General features: G+C 38.5%; 1 protein-coding gene across 9 annotated transcripts in view; it reads left to right on the top strand.

The window, feature by feature from the left end:
* The window catches only part of LOC125454927 (transcriptional-regulating factor 1), a 251,903-nt gene that overhangs the window by 135,731 nt on the left and 97,754 nt on the right, over positions 1–18,418 (top strand). The window contains exon 1 of one of the 9 annotated variants that reach the window (XM_048536258.2): positions 15,319–15,343. The exons of the other annotated variants lie outside the window; for them this stretch is intronic. The gene's annotated coding sequence lies outside the window, so the exon portion shown is untranslated. Of the gene's footprint in view, positions 1–15,318; positions 15,344–18,418 lie in introns of those variants that run through there. 9 annotated transcript variants of the gene reach the window in all.

The following is an 18,418-nucleotide window of genomic DNA, read 5'->3' as shown; positions in this document are numbered from 1 at the left end:
CTTTATCTCGGATTCTCCAGCATCTGTAGTTCCCATTATCACTGCTTTATTCCTGCCCTGGTTGTTGACCGTTTAGCTATTAAACATGCTTTCTCATTATTTACTCTTAAGCCTTCAATTATTTTGAATGTTTCAACAGATTTCACACGAAGTTTGAAGTTTTGGTCTGAAGCTTTAAGTTTATGAACAGTTGCAACAGCTGTGAACTAAATCTGAATTTCATATTTAAATAGTGACATTAGGTTTTTCACTTGAGCAGTGTGGTAAAAGAGGAGGCAACGGTGAAGTTGGATTAGCCACAAATAGGTAAAGATGTACTTTTTCAAATAGAAAAGTCAATTCATCTAGTATCCACAGATGCATGATCAAATGAACATTTTTCACTTTTTTTTAAAACTTAGGTTTGCAGATTTCCATCTGTAATATTTTGCATTTTTTGAATACATATTGTTGGATCAATTTATGTTTCAAACCTCATTCAAAAAGACCATTCCCCTTGATTTGGCATTCAGTTCTCATCATCGTCTGTTTTAATCCCACTTGACCACATTTGACATCCACTGTTAGTTTTACTTCATTCCATAGCACTGTGAAATCTCTTCTAGATCAGAAGTGCAATAAGGTAAAGGTAATTCCAAGAGCTTGCCTTTCATTCTCTTCACATGTCCTGAACCACTGCACAAAACTGGGCATGAAAAGGTGCAGTTGCATTAACTGCTGACAGTTGGCCACACCACTGGGAAAATGACCAATTACTGTGTTTAGGTGGTGCTATTTAAGGAATAGATGTTGACTAGAATTTTGAGCGAACTCCTTGCTGTCCATCATCCACCATCTCTCTCCAGGACAGAGCTCCACTGCGAAGTTCCTTTGTAAAGTTGAATTTGTTGTACACAAGCTCCGGACAGGACAGTTTATGCTATGTATAGTGTTGAAATTCTTCGTTATTAAAACTGAAGTTACATGTTTACAGAGTTGAGGACCAGAGACACCTCGTGTTAAGACAGATGAGAGGAAATTTCATCTCCCATGGTAATAAACCTGTGAAATTCTTCTGTCTAGAGGGTTGTGCGGGCTTGGTCATGAAGTATGTTCATGACTGAGATAGATGGATATGGAGAGAATAGTGGGAAATTGAAAAGAGGCATGACATTGGTATTGAGAATTACCAGATCAGCCATCCTTGCACCACAGGTAGAGAGCTGACCCAAATCACCTTCCTACGTCTGCCTTTGGCATACAATAAAATTAAAGTATTCAAAGATGCTCAAAATTGGCCCCAGTGATTCCTAACCACATGTCTGAAGAACCAATTCCAGACACCGACAGGTGTTGTAAATGAAAGATTTAGCAATTTATCAATAATATAGTAACTTCAGCACAGTAAAATGAAAAAAGAGTAATCTAATTGGGATTTTAAAGCCACAAGGCGTTGCTTTCAACCCCATTAGCACAAAAGACACAATGACAAATAAACATAATTTATAACTAGATGAAAGAAAATAACAGAACTGGCCATATTACTCAAGTAGTTTTCATGATGTGTTGTTCCATAGGTATAGATAAATAATTTTATTTTTGAAGATGTCAATCAGAGTCATCTTTACAGTTTACTGACATAAAGGCAGTAATACTTATAACTTAGTTTTCTATTCTCTGATCTTCCAAGAACTGCTCACGGGAGGTTAGGCAGAAAAATTTCAAATCTTTATCTTGTGCTATCAACAGCCAGATTATTTTTGCATGAAGAGCACATCTGAAATCCAGTTCAAACTGTGAGCAGTCCTTGAGGGACTGACCATCTTCTCCATGAGGTCCTACTTACGATTCAACGATTCATTTGCAATCTGCTTGAGCATAAGGGCTTTTCCAAATTTGCTACCAATAATTCTCAGGTACTGACCTCATTAAGGCCAACCCCTGCTATCTGTATAAACATAAAGCTCTTCCCCAGTGACAGAACAGCTGCAAAACCTTTTGACAGGAACAAACCTGCAGTTAATTTCCCTACCGGGCCTCATGAATAAACAAAAGCTTGTTTGGTCTGTATTTCTTCTAACACAAGCTGTTATCCACACTCCTAAAAGGTCATTGTTAGGTCATTGCTCCAAACCAAAATTGATAAAAGTTCAAAATAAAATTAATTAAAGTTAAGTGAGGGCTCTACGCTAGTGATCTCATTGCTCCAACCATTCAGACTTGTTGAACTGAATAGCCTACTTCTGCCCCTAAAACTTAGATCATAAAGCTACTTCATTCTCTCTTATTGCATGTTACAAAATGAAGGCTAGGTGATGACTTGGTTTGGAACTGAATCATATAGTGGGATCTGAAATTAGTCCGCATACAGGTGATTTTGATTCAGGCGTGAATCGATTTATGATTTTAGACCATTCACCCTGGTAAAGTGTTGGAATTACAAGTGCAAGTTCCTGTGTTCTATATTTATTATTGGTCGTCTTATTGTTGTCCGGGAGCAAGGGACAGAGGAGGATATTGAAGAAAGTGCCAAAGATAAAAGGCTTTCACTTTGTAGAAGAGAGAATTTTTTTTCATTTAAAAAGTGATGATGGAGGTGTGAACATCAAGTGGCTGAATCATGCAAAGAAGTCTGATTCCTCATCTGCACTGAGTTTGGTAAATTTTTTTGTTTCAGTTGACTTCAGGTTTCATTTCCACTTCGACATTTTGGTTCTAAGCAGTTTGTAGTTTCATGATCAGAATAAATAGCCTGGCTTGACCTGTTCTGAATCCAGCACTTTTTCTCTTGGCAAACCATTTGCCATAGCTTTGCTCCTAGGTGCATGTCTTTAAGAGCTTGCTTTCTGTTTCTTGCTGCCATTTGTACCTAACTTCCAAACAATTTCAAGCCGAATAAAGTCAGGCAGTGTTGATTTATGAAGGATAGGTTATGGATGGATCGGTTTTCCTTCCTTTGAATCAAAAAGGTCATCAGCAGAGAGAGTAATGGAGTGCCTGTCCATGTCATGAGTCTCCCACATGTTATTTCATGAAGAAGTTTCAAACAAATAGATATCAAAAATTAAAATAGATGAAAAGGGAGATAACCTTGGAAAGCACTTGGTCAGCTAGTGCATCAAAATAAAGGGGATGTTCTTTGATGAATGCTGTAACAAGTACCATATCCACACCATATCACACACAAATAAACTTAATCATGAATGAAGAATTGAGATCTTGTACCTAACTTGGAAGTTAGGTACAAGATCTCAATTCTTCATTCATGATTAAGTTTATTTGTGTGTGATATGGTGTGGATATGGTACTACAAGATCTCAATTCTTCATTCATGATTAAGTTTATTTGTGTGTGATATGGTGTGGATATGGTACTTGTTACAGCATTCATCAAAGAACATCCCCTTTATTTTGATGCACTAGCTGACCAAGTGCTTTCCAAGGTTATCTCCCTTTTCATCTATTTTAATTTTTGATATCTATTTGTTTGAAACTTCTTCATGAAATAACATGTGGGAGACTCATGACATGGACAGGCACTCCATTACCCTCTCTGCTGATGACCTTTTTGATTCAAAGGAAGGAAAACCGATCCATCCATAACCTATCCTTCATAAATCAACACTGCCTGACTTTATTCAGCTTGAAATTGTTTGCACGTTCAGTCACCCAGTGGAAATACTCTCTATATGTGACATTATGGTTGTCAAATTTTGCGATGAAAGCATTTACAAGGCTGTAGGAGAAGAGAAGGGGAGTGAGATTAACTGGTTTATTTCACTGAAGAGCAGATGCAGCCATACATTGTTGAATTATGTTCTTTTCTTTTTATCCTGTATAATCCTGTGTTTTATATCACTGTTTGCTGATACAGCTGTTAACAGTACTAAAACCCACTTGTATCAAATTTTTGGAGCAGACAATTCTGTTCAAAAGTTTAGCAAGACTTGAGTGTGCCGATTCTCCTTCTCCACTGTTTGAAGTTGTAGGACAAATGCATGGTTTGTGTTGAAATGTCAGCTTTATGTTGAACTCAAATAAAATGCTGGTTTGACCTCAACTGGAATATTGTGTCCAGTTTGAGGCACTACAGTTTAGAAAGGGTTTGAAAGCATTAGCAAGCATGCAGGACAGATTTACCAGAATGATTCCAAGGATGAGAGACCACTGTTACGTGGTTGAATTGGGAGAAGTTGGGACTGTTTTTCCTTGGTGAAGACAATGTTGAGAGGAGATTTAACAGAGGCATTCAAAATCATGAGTCCATTGTATGCTTTGTATGGTCAATCTTTACAATAGCTAAAAGATTTCAATAGCCTAGTCATTTGAGGAAACTAGCTAACAAAGTGCTTGGAGAGAATTTTCCACGAAACATAGAATTGCAAATGAAAACAGAACATACTGTTTAATTCAGTGAGATGAGCTGCAATGAAAATTGAAAGTTTCATGAGGCAATTGCTTAGTTGTTAAAATCTAACTAAAATTGTATAAATTTGGTAAATGAATGTAGTTGCTGAGTTGTGCTCTGGATCTCTCTCCAGTCCCACTTTAGTAAAGCAGAAAGATATACTATGGTTAATCTCTGGCAGTAGAAGCTATGGATTCTTCACATGGCAGGAAATGGAATAGTTTACCAGCAATTTGAGTGGAAATGGTTTGTGTATCTGAAGAATGTTATTACATGTTGGAAAAATTTTCAAATAAATTTATTTTTAAAGTATACCTGGGAAGAAATTGTACCATGTTCAAGAAATAGATCTTCAAAGTTTTTTAATTTTAAAAAAGCATTCTGCAACAAGCAGCTTCCATTTTTTTGTTACCTGTCCTAGAAGACATGGATCTGTTTAATTAGGTCTGACTTAGAATGACTTATAAGGTGAAGGACAAAGTTTTTGCCACAGTTTTGGATGTACACTTTGTCATAGCAAAACATAATTGCTCAGTTGCCGTCTGCCTTACTGTGCAATCAGTTTTGTGTGTAACAAAGGGTCTCATTGTTTATAGTATGGCTGGAGGGACAACACTTGCTGATATCTGATGAGTGAAGTATAGGGTAGATGCAGGAAGCAATGTTCCTGATGACCGGGGAGTCCAAAACCAGGGTTCACAGTCGTAAGGGTATGGGGTAGGCCGTTAAGGACTTGGATGAGGAGGAATTTCTTCATCCAGCGAGTGGTAAGTCTGTGGAATTTTGTACCACAAAAGCATTTGAGGCCAAAACATTACTGTTTTCAAGAAGACAATAGGTATCGATCTTGTGACTAAAGGGATCAAAGGCCGTGGGGAGAAAGCAAGAACGGGCATTGAGTTGGATGATCAACCATGTCATGCTGAATGACAGAGCAGGCTCCAAGAGCTGAATAGTCAAGTTTTACCATCTCATAACAGAAAGGACTGTTTGAATTTAATTTCCTTTTTTTAAAATTAGTGTAATGGTCAAATGAGGAAATTTGAATAAACAAATAGAAAGTAAGATAAGGCTTGTCCACTGTATCTGCAATCCTCATCAATTTTTTGTTTTTTTTAAGATTAGGTTCCCTACAGTGTGGAAACAGGCCCTTCAGCCCAACAAGTCCACACTGCCCCATGAAGCATCCCAGACCCATCCCCCTATAACCCACACTCCCCTGAACACTATGGGCAATTTAACATGGCCGATCTACCTAGCCTGCACATCTTTGGACAGTGGGAGGAAACCGGAGCACGCGGAGGAAACCCACGCAAATGTAGGTAGAATGTGCAAACTCCGCACAGACAGTTGCCCGAGTTTGGAATCGAGCCCGGATCCCTGGTGCTGTGAGGATACAGTGCTAACCACTGAGCCATGGTGCAGCCTCTTAATGATTATGGTGGTGGGGGGGGGGGGTGGGGGGGGGGGGGGGGGGGTGGTGGTGGTGGTGGTGGAGGGGAGGAATTAGCCTTAAATTGAAACCCCTTTAAATTTGCATGTATAAGTTTCATTGAATGAATAATTCTGATGTAATAGAGAAATAGTGTATTTGGAAACCTGCAATAAATTTTGTTCAAATAACTTGGCACTTTGAGGTGGCTTTATAATTTGGCCCAGGTCTGGACAATAAAAAAATTGCTGAACTATTATGAAAAATTAATATTTAATATCTTTTGAGAGTTTTGAAGGATGTGGAAATGTGAATTTATTCCAAATTCTTTGGGCAACTGGAATGCTTCTATTTTGTAAAGTCACTTTGGACATTGGAACTTTTTTAATGTGGCATTTCCTGAAACTCACGAAGTTTGATGTGATTGCTTAGAGTCACTTGTGGGAAGGCAGATGACTGAATTTGACTGGGAAAGGGCTGATTTTTGCTTGAAGATTGTTCAAGTTTTCAGCTGAAGAAAAGCCTGCTTGAGGGAAAAGGTGCCCAATTCCTCTGTACTTTTCTGTAACACCCTTGTTGCAAGTCCCGTATGATTTAAGAGAGAATATAGCTGGGAACTCACAGTTAGGGACCAAATAGGCCACTTAGGTGGTACTTCTGCTTTTTTAAAATTAATTCATGGGATGTGGGCATATTGACTGTGCCAGCATTTATTGTCCATTACTTTTGACTTTGAGAAAGTGGTAGAGAGTTTTCTTGACATCCACTTGTAGTCCATTTGGTGAAGGTTCATCCAAATGATATTAGTAAAGGAGTTGCAGGATTTTGACCCAGTCACACTGAAGGAATCGTGATATATTTCCAAGTCAGGATGGTCAGTGGCTTGGAGGGGAACTCGTACACAGTGGTGTTCCCATGTATCTGCTGCCCCTGTTTTTGTAGATGCTTGTGCTTGTCAATTTGGAAGGTGCTGTCTAAGGTGCCTTGGTGAATTAGTGCAGTGTATCTTGTAGTTAGTACAGACTACTGATACTATATGTCAGTGGGAGTAGGAGTGAATGTTTGTAGGAATGATGTTCATCAAGTGGATTGCTTTGCTTCTTGAATGTTGTTGGAGCTGCACGCATCCAGGCAAGTGGGGAGTATTCTATCCCATTCCTGACTTGTTACTTGTAGTAGACGTACCGTGGGGAGTCGGTAACCGTGTTCTCTCTGAGGTGCCCCTGTGTGCACGTGCAGCTGCCCGGATGTTCTGTGCAAGCCAAACATGACGTTGACTCTGGTTCAGGAATTCGCTTTTGCACATCGGCCTTGGAAGCTCATGCAGCCAGAATGAAAATTAGGAGTGGTGGTCAGGAAGTGCATTATCTGCTGCAAGATTCCTAGCTTGGCCCATTGTTGCTTTTGTTAACTCTGAGTTTTAATCTGGTGCATTGATTAATTAGTTTTGAGCCAAAAACCATTCTTTTCCTCCTGCCTTTCTGACACTGTACAAGGAGGCTGATAGTGAATATTTTCTTTTTGTTGAAGCAAGTTACACTAGCCTTTTTGGATTTCTGTGGCTCAGCTGCTCACTGTTTTAAATGTTGGTGGGAAATGAAGCAGTTGCTCTTTTATGCTGACATAGCACAGTTTAACGTCAGTGAATAGCTTATTCTTGTCCCTGCAGTCTGGCTACTTTTCTGGGTATCTGTATTGAATTGAGGAATTAATACTGAATAGTGTGTTGGCCTGTAGTTGCTTGGTATCAAAATTACAGTAGAAAAAATATTGAACAGATTGAAGAGGCACTCAGAAGCAAAACTTGAGAAGGGAATGAAAATAAAATTGAGCCTTGGAGATGTTGTAAGAGTTCATGGGATCAAACGGCCCTGAAGGAGGCCCTTCAGGACATGAGATCTGCATCAACTCTTCATTTTGTGTCTGGTTTAACACACTCCCTTGGTCTATCCCAACAGTCCTGAGAACTTTTTTCCTTTCCAATTAGACATCCAGTTCCTATTTGAAAGTTAGTAATTTGTCTCCATCCACCAGCTTTTCCGGTAGTGCATTCTCTTCCATTTTACTTGCTGCACACAGAATAAATTTCTCATTTGACCTTTTCACATGAAATGAGCTTAATAATTAGACGAAAATGAACAGCAACTGAAAGAAGATGGCTTTTCTGTTCATTTAGGTCCTTTCACTTATTTCAAAAGGATATCTGTATCAAACCAGATTAGTCAAATTATGTTGTAATGTCATAACATGATTTTAGGTGCAGCCACTTTATCAAGATGTTCAAGTGTTTACCTTAAATGGACTTGCAAGTTCAGGATTGATGTTTTATAACAGTTATTTACCCCTTTTTGCATTGTCATGGGAACCAGTTGTCACTAAGCAACTATCTTCAGTGAAGAGAGAGGCAGTCTGGGATGATTACTGAGAGCAACACTACTCCATGACCAGTTGATGGGAGGTGTGTAGCAGGGTTTGCTGCATTTGGAGTATTTTATTGCTTGAACCTTCAACCCTTTGGTTTGGAGACTGGCATTCTGCACTGTCTACTTACAGGCCAGCCTTCATAGTAATTAATTTGTGTTTGCTCCTGAGATTACTGTACCAGTCACAGGAACTGACTTCCATGAAACAAAATTTCACACATGCACAGATGAAAAAGGTGCACAGAGCCAGAACGTATGATGATCACAAAAATCGTAAGACTGTGGGAAATCTTATGAGTTCATAATTTTTGAACAAAATAAGTTGAGGACAGTGCTGTATTATTTTAAGATGTAGCCATTTGTCTATCGGTTGGAGCTTGTGTGGAAAGATGGAGAAAGATTATGCTGATAACTTAGTTTTATTTTTTATTTGTGGTCAAGTGGTAGAGTGGCGTGGTGCTGGCCGTGTAATACCCTGAGATCTCCATGATAACTTTAATCCAAGACAACAATACATGTATATTCAGTATACATTATATATTTATTTATCTCTAGGATAATTACCACAGTACAGTGGACAAACATGAATAGTCTGAAGTGTTTTGGATGTTAACATAGATCATCTTGGATGCTGAGCTTCTATGGGGTATTATTACCAATTGATGGGCAAACCGGTAGCATTTTTGTGGCTAGACCATTCTCATCAGGTCATAAATGTTCATGTGTAGATTTCGTTGGTGTTTCACATACTGGGTCACTCATAACTTGATGTCAGACAGCACAGCAACAGTGACAGAATTGGGAGTGACAATAGCTCAGTTGTACTTGTGTCTTTTGCATGGGTGCATTTTCGCAACAACTTCTCAGACCCAAAGGTAACTCGATGTTTCATAGCAAGTTGTCTTGACAAAATTTTCAGACAGCTCAAACACTTGCCAATGCTTACTAATGCCATTGGCATGAGGTAGTATAGAAATGGAGGAAAGAAATTACAAAATATTGAGCCAGTGAGGCCCGCAAGTGGCGATTGTATCATAGTGGGAACAAAAACTGTTGGAGATAGCAAAAAATCAATTTGTAATTGCTAGAATAACTAGCAGGTTTGGCAGCATGGTGGCTCAGTGGTTAGCACTGCTACCTCACAGCGCCAGGAACCTGGGCGCCTGTGTGTGTAGTTTGGACATTTTCCCCATGTCTGCATGGGTTTCCACTGGGTGCTCTGGTTTCCTCCCAGAGTCCACAGATGTGCAGGCTAGGTGAATTGGCCATGATAAATTGTCTTTAGTGTTCAGGGATGTGTAGTTTGACTACGTTTGCTTTTGGAAATTCAGGGATAGGGTTACGGGATGGGTTTGGTGAGGACTTGTTGGGCTGAATGGTCTGTTTCCACACTCTGGGAATTCTATGTTTAAATAGTTATGGCAAAAAAAATGCCATCTACAGTTGAAGGGCTTTTAATAAAATGAACGATATATTATGAATTTTAGTATTTTGTATCACCTGTAAATTGTATGTATTGCTGTATGATATATAGTCTTAATAACTTCATAAAATTAAACTGATGAGCAAAGTGCTGACCTTCACGAAGGATTAGATAATCATCAGAAATAACAGCATTTTCTGGACTATCTGTGGAAAAATGCTGCATGAGATGTACCCACAGTGTGCGGATTTTCTGTGTGTTCTTGACTGGTCTACAAGAACAGTTTTGTTAAAGTTTAAGTCAAATATCATGGGTGAGAAATTATGCTGGATATATGTTTAATTTGAAAATAGGAAATGGAAACTGGCCATAAATGGAAACCTCTCAGACTTGTGATCGTGGTTGTGTGGTCATCACATGGATATATATTGAAACATGCTATTTGTTGTACCTGTTAAGTTGGCAGAATGGATCCTCCCTTACAACAGCATTTCTGCATTAAAGAAGAATTTGTTGGCCGTGGAATCAATTGCATTTAATTTAAAATTATACAAATTAAGGAAAGTTTTTAATTTTCTTTGTAATTTTGAATTGAATAATTGAAATCACAGTGTTGACAGTACCATTCTGATATGGTATGTTGAAGGAGTCAGTACACTTAGAGACAGAATAGAATGTGGATTTGAGCTAATTTCCACACTGAATTGCACAACTCAGCATTTCATTGAGATATGCAAAGTGGATTTGGACACTTGGGGATCAAAAACCGATTGTCATTGCTAGATGTTTTTCAGTAGGTGTTAGCCTGCTTTCAGGCCATTGTATTTTGGAATGACTTACGCCCAGGAAACCAAAGAGGATGAAGATGAAAATGCTTCCAGCCTCCTCCTAAGTCCAACAGCAGTTACAAAAACTCAGAAATATGGCAAATTTATATCAAGTAAAAGGTTTATGCAGGGCATGGGTACTAGCTGCTGCATGAAGAATGAAAGGTGTGGAAAGGATTACAAGAGACAGAAGAAATAGTAAAATGTGAGGTGGCATCAAACTCCAAGTGAGTACAATGAGACCTAAATTAGGATTGCAGTGTATGTTTGTAAAGGAGCAAAGTGGCAAACATGCTGGTGAGCTGCTGGTGAATTAATCACATGGATGTATGACATGGCCAGAGTGGGCTCTTGGCTTAAAACAAGGTCAAGACTAAATTTTTCTGGATACAAAGTGTTATGGGAAGATTGACCATGAAAGAAAGTGGGATAGTGGCCCACCAACATCAATGAAAAAGAACATTTCACTGAGAGAAATATATATTGTATGGATAAAGAATGGAATCTATTTGATTCAAATTATGGAATCATAGAATTCCCTACAGTGTGGAAGCAAGCCATTCGGCCCACACCATCCCTCAGAGCATCTAACCCACACCCCACCCTACTCTGTCACCCTGCATTTCCCGTGACTAATCCACCAAACCTGTGCATCCCTTGGCACTGTGGGCAATTGAGCATGGCCAATCCATTTAACCTGCACATCTTTGGAATGTAGAATGAAACTTGACCACCTGGAGGAAACCAATACAGAATTGGCGAGTGTGTTTAAAATAGTTTTCAATGACTGGGGCATTTTATTAGTCTCCAGGTCTTATGAAGTATATGGAGAAAAAAGCATACTGAGAGGTTATATAGAGGAGCAAAGACATTAGAACAGTAATACTGAGGGACTTCGCCAGTCAGTATTACTGTAAGAAAATAAAAACATTTACGGGGGAAAGCGTTTTTAGCTTCTGAAGTATATTTGGGAGAATTTTCCTGATCGGTTTAACAAGGCAGAATTGCTGGGCCTGGTTCAGGAGTCAAGTTGGTCAAGTGAACAAAATGTCATTTGGGGAACATTTTGGAAAAATGTGATGTTGGTTTAAGAAGGTTTACAGTAACATGGACAAATGAGGCTGCTTTGATTGATTTGATTCTCCTTTATCACCTGAGATGTATCACCTTAAAAGGGAAAGAGAGGGCAGTGTACTCCAGGGTTAGATAAGATAAAGGCGGAGTTAGTTAGATGACGCAAATAAGAAGTCTATCTGACAGATGCCACATTGATGATACAAAGTTAGAACATGACTGAATATATATAGTTCTGAGGGGAAGTAAAGTAAATAAGAGCAGTAAAGCGAGACAACAAAAAGAGACTGGCAGCCAATGCCGAAGGGAATCCAAAAATTTCTTCATTGTGATACTAATCAAAGGGCACTAAGAGGACGGCTGGAGCCAGTTAGGGATACACTCTAGTCAGCCAAGTGCACGGCAGTGACAATAATTCCGTACTACTTCAGCAGCTTTTTCCTCTGTAAAATCAATACAAAGTCAAAATCCAAGAGGCAGTAGTTTAAAATGAATAAAATCTTATAAAATGGTTATCGAAAGCCACGTAATTTGTCTTGTTCATTCACTCTTGACAAAAGCAGAGCAACGGATCTCCTACACCAAAGTTTGCCACCAATGTGTCATTACATAATGCAAGGAATTCTTGGGCAGTGTATTGGAACTTCAAAACATGTGAAGATTTGAAGCTGTTGTGCTGAACGTAGGGGACATCACAAGGATTTCCAGCATAATTGACTCTGCTATGTAGACATTGCAGTGTGGATGCAAAGTTGGTTGAGTGTAGGCAACAGTCGTGAGCAGTTGTTATTTCAGTCTGGGAGAAGGCTGCTGGTGGTGTTCCGCAGGCTCATGTCTGGGACCACAGCCTTTCTTCTTCTGCCATTAATGCTGTCTATATGGTATTCAGAGGACAATTTCAAAATTTGCACAGAATACAAACGTTGCAAATATAGTGAATTCTGAGGGGCTTGGTGTTAAACTTCAGGAGAATGTAGATCAAGTGATGGAGTGCACGGACACATGTCAGATTAAATTTATTGCAGCAAAATGTGAATGTGCTTTATTTTAAGCATGAGTCTGGAGAGGCAATATAAAGCCAAAGGTGCAAATGTAAAGATGCATCATTTGTAACATTTCTACCTGACATGTTGAAGTATTCTAAATTTCAAATAATGAATCAAAGAAAACTTAATATCAGCAGAAGTAACAATGGAATACCTTCTTAAGTATATAAAATTGTTTTCTCGCACAATTTGCATCAAGCTGAGCAAAAACATTTGTCTTCATTTTATTAGACATCTTTTGTGTCACTTGAAGATAGAGATCCTCATTCAGCCATTTGAGCCTCAGATAAAACCAGGAATTTTAATGACTGTCCCTCGAACCTTGGGCAACTCAGTGATTACCTAAATGGACTGTCAAGTCGTCATACCTGCTTTGTCATTAAAAGGTTGTATTCTGTCAGTCACAAAGGACGGCCTTGTGCTGCACATGTTGAACTCAAAGTGCAACTATGGTGAAGTGTGAATATTATCATTTCTGAACATTTTGTTTTATATTCGGTTCAGTTGAAAAAGGAACACCTTTATTTGAAGCTTTTGGTTTGCACTCATCAGCCCAATCCCTAAGAATACAAATAAAGAAGAAAGCCAACTATATGAGAGGTTGGAAAGTGGCCTCTGATACAGGTGTTGCCAGACTAATGCAGTGGATACTGACCTGACGTTGCTTAGACTTCAAACCAGACAGGTTAACTCTGATCAGGACATTGCATGTTCATTTCTCGGAGCAATGGGCGTTGCTTATTTTGTTCAGTTTAAACGGGCACAGTGCATAAACATTAATTTTGCTTTAGAAAACAAGGCCCTGTGTATTATTACATGCAGCTTCTAGTGCGCATACATTTGCACCACACTGCAAATGTGACTGACAAACCTACTCTGTCCAGAGCAATTACTTCCTTCCTGTAACATGGTGACCAGAACAGTACTCCTGTTATGGCCTCACCCATGCCTTCTATAAAAGGCAGTTGGAGGTGGTTCAAAAGAGATTCAGTGGGCTGATTCTTGGAATGAAGGGGTTTATTTGTTAAAAGTGGCTGAACAGGTTAGGCCTATATTCACTAGAACTTAGTAAAATAAGAGGTGATCTCATTAAAACATATGAGATTCTGAGGGTTCTGAGGAAGGGTCACCAGACCTGAAACATTAACTCTGTTTTTTTCCTCCACAGATGCTGCCAGACCTGCTGAGCTTTTCCAGCAATTTTGTTTTTGTTCAAGATTCTGAAGGGGCTTGACAGGTAGATGTTGACAGGATGTTGAATGAAGGACATAGTTCAGGAATAAGGGACACTCTATATTAAAACTGATAAGAAAGAATTCCTTCTTCATTATAAAGTGAATATCAGGAATTCTTTACCCCATAGAGTTGTAGAGGCTATATCACTGGATGTATTTAAGAAGGAGGTAAGTAAATTTTTGAAATATTGAGCAGTTGGGGTGATGAGCATCTGATAGGTAAAGAGGAGTTGAAACCTAGGGCAGATCAGCCTTGATCTTAAGGAATGGTGAGACAGACTTGAAGTCTGAATGTCCTACTGCTATCTGTTGTGTTGTTATACTGTTTTATGTGATCTGACAATCTTGGAACCTTCATACGTTGCATTACACCTGCACTGAAATTCATTAAACTACATTACTCAGTTCTACAATAGGCAGGGCATCTTTTTAGATTGACTGACTACAGTATCCTTTTGATGGTGAGCACTGTGTTGCCACTGCATAGAAATGGAGTAAAACATCACGTTTAGCTCAAATCTTTGAGATACCTTGTTCAATTTGAGATAATTGAGATACTTTTCATGACCGTGAGTGACTTTCAAGAGTTTGGACAATATGGAGCAAGAAATGGCTTGAACAGGATAGCTATTATCCATGCACCATCATGGGTCATAATTTGCTGATAGTGATCAAACTGCACTTTACCTTTGACAGACTAATACACATTAGGTTTTTAGCACATGTATGTTACTGAATGTGCCAGCTGTTCGTCATTACAATGAGGGAAATCGGGAATCTAGTAACAGTATTTGCAAGACAAGGATTGATCTGTGTGCCACCTTAACCAATCTGATTGAAAGATTGTGGAAAGTACTGGGAAAGAAGCGTAATTTAGTGTTGATGCATTTGATGACAAATCAAATACAGAAGGCGAAACCGAGGAGAGGAAAGATGGGTTTTGAAGAGAAAAAAGTGACAATGTAAAAGAAAATGCTATAAATTTTAATTTGATGTTTTTAAAACCCCCCCCACAACCAGAACCTAAAAGGAGGAGCTTCTCATGCCCAAAACTAAATGTAAGAAATTAAACTTTGCTCACTTTCCTGATATTTGAGTAATTATATTCACTTTTTCCAACAATATTCAGTGGAATTTTAACCATAGAAGTGTTAAACAACTATATCTGCGTACGGTACATCGAGTGGACAAAGTGAATTTGATGCATTTGATAGTCAACTATATTGGTACACGAGGGACAAATAAAAATCATTACGTTGATAGAGTTAGAGTAGAGCAGGAGAACGCTCTCATAGAGCGTAAGCATGAGATTACACTAGTTGGGTTGAATGACCTATTTAAGTGGAGTAATTCTCTGTAATCTTATCTAGCATGCGCATACAGTAACTTTATGCTACTCAACGCATTTTTGAATGATAAGGCAGACAACAGGATGTAATTTTGCCAAACTAATGACTGAACTGGCACACCTTTCACATCAACTTGTGGATTTCTATGGTAACCATGCACCTGCCTTCACTTCAAGTTGCTGTGACATTTATGCGTAAATAGCAGAAACATGGTTTGTCTATTTGTTTTAACAGCATATTGTGGCACGATGTTGAAATTTCTAGTTTGTATCTGTTCCTGATCAAGTGCCACTGACTTGAAACATTGACTCTTATTCTGTCTCCTTATATGCTGCCAAATTTGCAGAGCGTTTCCAGCATTTCGTTCTGATGTCCAGTATCCTCAATAGTGTTAGTCTGTGCTGACAATAATCCTAGATTTGGCACTTGAGCACTATTTGTTTTCATTTGTTCCTAATTGTTATGAAAGCCTATAGCTATATGCTTGCTATCTGGAACTATCTGCTTAAATTGGCTGTGTTTGCTATAGTGGGTTTGCTATAGTTTGCTGTAGCCTTTCCCTAGAACTGGTCAAGAAAACTTTGAGGGAACTTCTGTGGGGTTTGCCATCTTGCTTTTTATAACTTCAGCAAAAAAGCAGTTACTTGCTACACAGCTGCCAAAAGAGAAGTGGAGTCCATCTGTTGGACAGTTTGATAAAATCTTGTGCTAAATATAAGTTTGTGTTCTGACGTACTTTTGGCAGAAACAGCTCCTCCCTTCCCTTTGTTTCTGTAGAAGCAGGCCACGAATTAAATTTTTGCTGTGCTTAATCTTTACTCGTGAGTTGCTTGCCAACTTTGAACAAAAACGCTTTAAAAATGATCACAACTCCTAACTTACTTGTTAATTTCAAACATGTTTTAGCTTTGTATTTCCTACTGTTATAAAGTCCACTTCCAAATTTGCATTAAAAACCTTTGGTTATTACGAAAAGAAATACTTGCATTTATCTAATGCTTTGCATGACCACTGAATTTCTCAAAGCTCTTTAGAGTCAGTGTTTTGATATTTGTTTTCTAATTGGTGTCTCGATGCATAATTCCTTTATTCAGCTTTCTGCAATTGCTCTCTCCCTGTAATGGTACTGATTCTTTAACTCAGTCCAGTTTCATAGATGTGGACACTCGTATGTATTTCTCTCAAATTACTACTGTTAATTTTGAGTCCAGGCTGGGGAGACTTGTGCCATCTGCACGCTTTGACAATTAAATTTCCAGTATACAATTTGAAATTGTTAACCAATAAAACACCATGTTGGATTAAGTGTCTACAAAGAATCGCTGAGTTTCCTGTAATGTCTGCACTGGTTCTCCAAATCAGCAATGCGCACAGTTCCATTTACCCCCAGCCTCTTTCCATGACTTTGCATTTTCTACCTTGCTGATAATAATCCAATTCCCTCTTGAATGTCCCTATTGAACTAATGCAGTTACTCTCAGACAGTGCATTCTAGATCTTTACCACTTGTTGCCTTTAAAATGTTGTCTCTCCTTCCTCCTTTGTTTCTTTTACAATTACAGTAATATATGTTCTTGATCTTGCTACGAACAGAATTTCCCACCTCCTCTGTCCAAACGCTTCAGGATTTTGATTATCTCTCTGAAATCTTTTCTCAACCTCCTCTGCTACAAAGGAATAGTCTCAATTTATTAACAAAAGTTCCACATCATTGTAACGACACTCATGAATGCCTTGTGCACTGCTAAGGCCTTTCCTCAAGTGTGACACCCAGACCAAAAACAGGAGTCCAGATGAGGTCAAACCAGTATTTCATGATTTTCCTATGTTCTTCCTGCCAAAATGAACCATTTCGCATTTGTCCATCTGTTCCACTAAATTGTTTGTGTCTTTTTGAAATTCCACACTCATCTCCTCACCAGATGACAATATTATCAAATTTGACCTATTTCCAGAATTTCAGTTTGTGCCCTGCACACCAAGGTCTGGACCTTTTTTTTAAATGTGTATCAGGAAGAAGAATGTTCCTAACTTTTCAGGAATTCACATACCCTCCTCCAGTCTGAAAAGCCGTCACTAATCTCTGCTTTCTGTTACCTGTCTCTCATCATTTTGGTCTCCATGTTGATATAGTACCTTTTTTTATGTTTTTGACCAATAACTTTTGCACACAAGTTGGAATTTTTTCTCACATCTGACTTCTTACTTTGCAGCCAATGTACATAGTGTTCTGATTTTTATAAATGATTCAATCATGTATTTAAAATATCAAATTATTTACTAGCTTTTTGCCATTTCTCCTTCTGTCCTGATAATACTGACTATTTTGTTGTACAAACTAATTGGTCCTGGTTCAGTTACAGTTTCTCATCTGTCTAGCAGACCATGGGCCTGCTGGAGTTAAAAGATACCATCTCTTTCTTAAAACAATTCAAAATTCATTTCTGTTGACCTGACCTGATCAATAATGAGTACTCCTTCCTGTTCTTTGCCTCAAATAATCTTTTGACTTTTCCATAAAAGGTGGATTTGTAGATTAGAAACTAACTGCAACATGCTCAGTTCTATACTGTCTGCAAAAATTGGGCTACAGGATATTATTACCAAATGATATGTGAACAAGAGTTCCATACAGTCTACAAGAGCGAGGGAAATTCCAATGTGGAAGTGCAGGCTTGGTTTAACTGACTGATTATTCTCTTAGAATTGGTAGTTTGAGAGTTTTTCCAATACTGTTATTCCATTTGGTAAGAGAACCTTGCTTAAATTATTTTTTAACATATGTATCCTTTCCTGTAATTTTGAGAATAAGATGTGAGTAATAGACTGAATGCCACTATGCATTTGGTGGTTGACTGTCTTAAAATCTTGAATTTGATGACTTGGTAGTTTTTACCCCCAGCTTTATCAAGATTTATGAGGAAACAGAGTCCTTTATCAAAGTGTACTTCTGCTCTCTAACACTACCTTCTATCTACATGGATGCATGAAAAGCATTTGAAGGTCTCGTGTGTTTTAAAGCTGGAAAAGCTCTGGCTTGGATTGAATTTCAAATTCCGTGAGCCTGAGGTGACTCATTTCAAGTGGTCATTTTTAATGCATTAGAGTAGGAACAGATATTATTAGTCACAGCATTCAAGGCAATCTTTGACTTGTTTTTTGCTGATTAAAATTAAATATGCACTTTTTCAGCATTAGGCATTTGATAGTGATTACAAGCAAA

This window comes from Stegostoma tigrinum, chromosome 9, assembly GCF_030684315.1.
Source record: "Stegostoma tigrinum isolate sSteTig4 chromosome 9, sSteTig4.hap1, whole genome shotgun sequence".
NCBI classification, from domain to species: Eukaryota; Metazoa; Chordata; class Chondrichthyes; order Orectolobiformes; family Stegostomatidae; genus Stegostoma; species Stegostoma tigrinum.
This window is presented reverse-complemented; position numbering and strand designations above follow the sequence as displayed.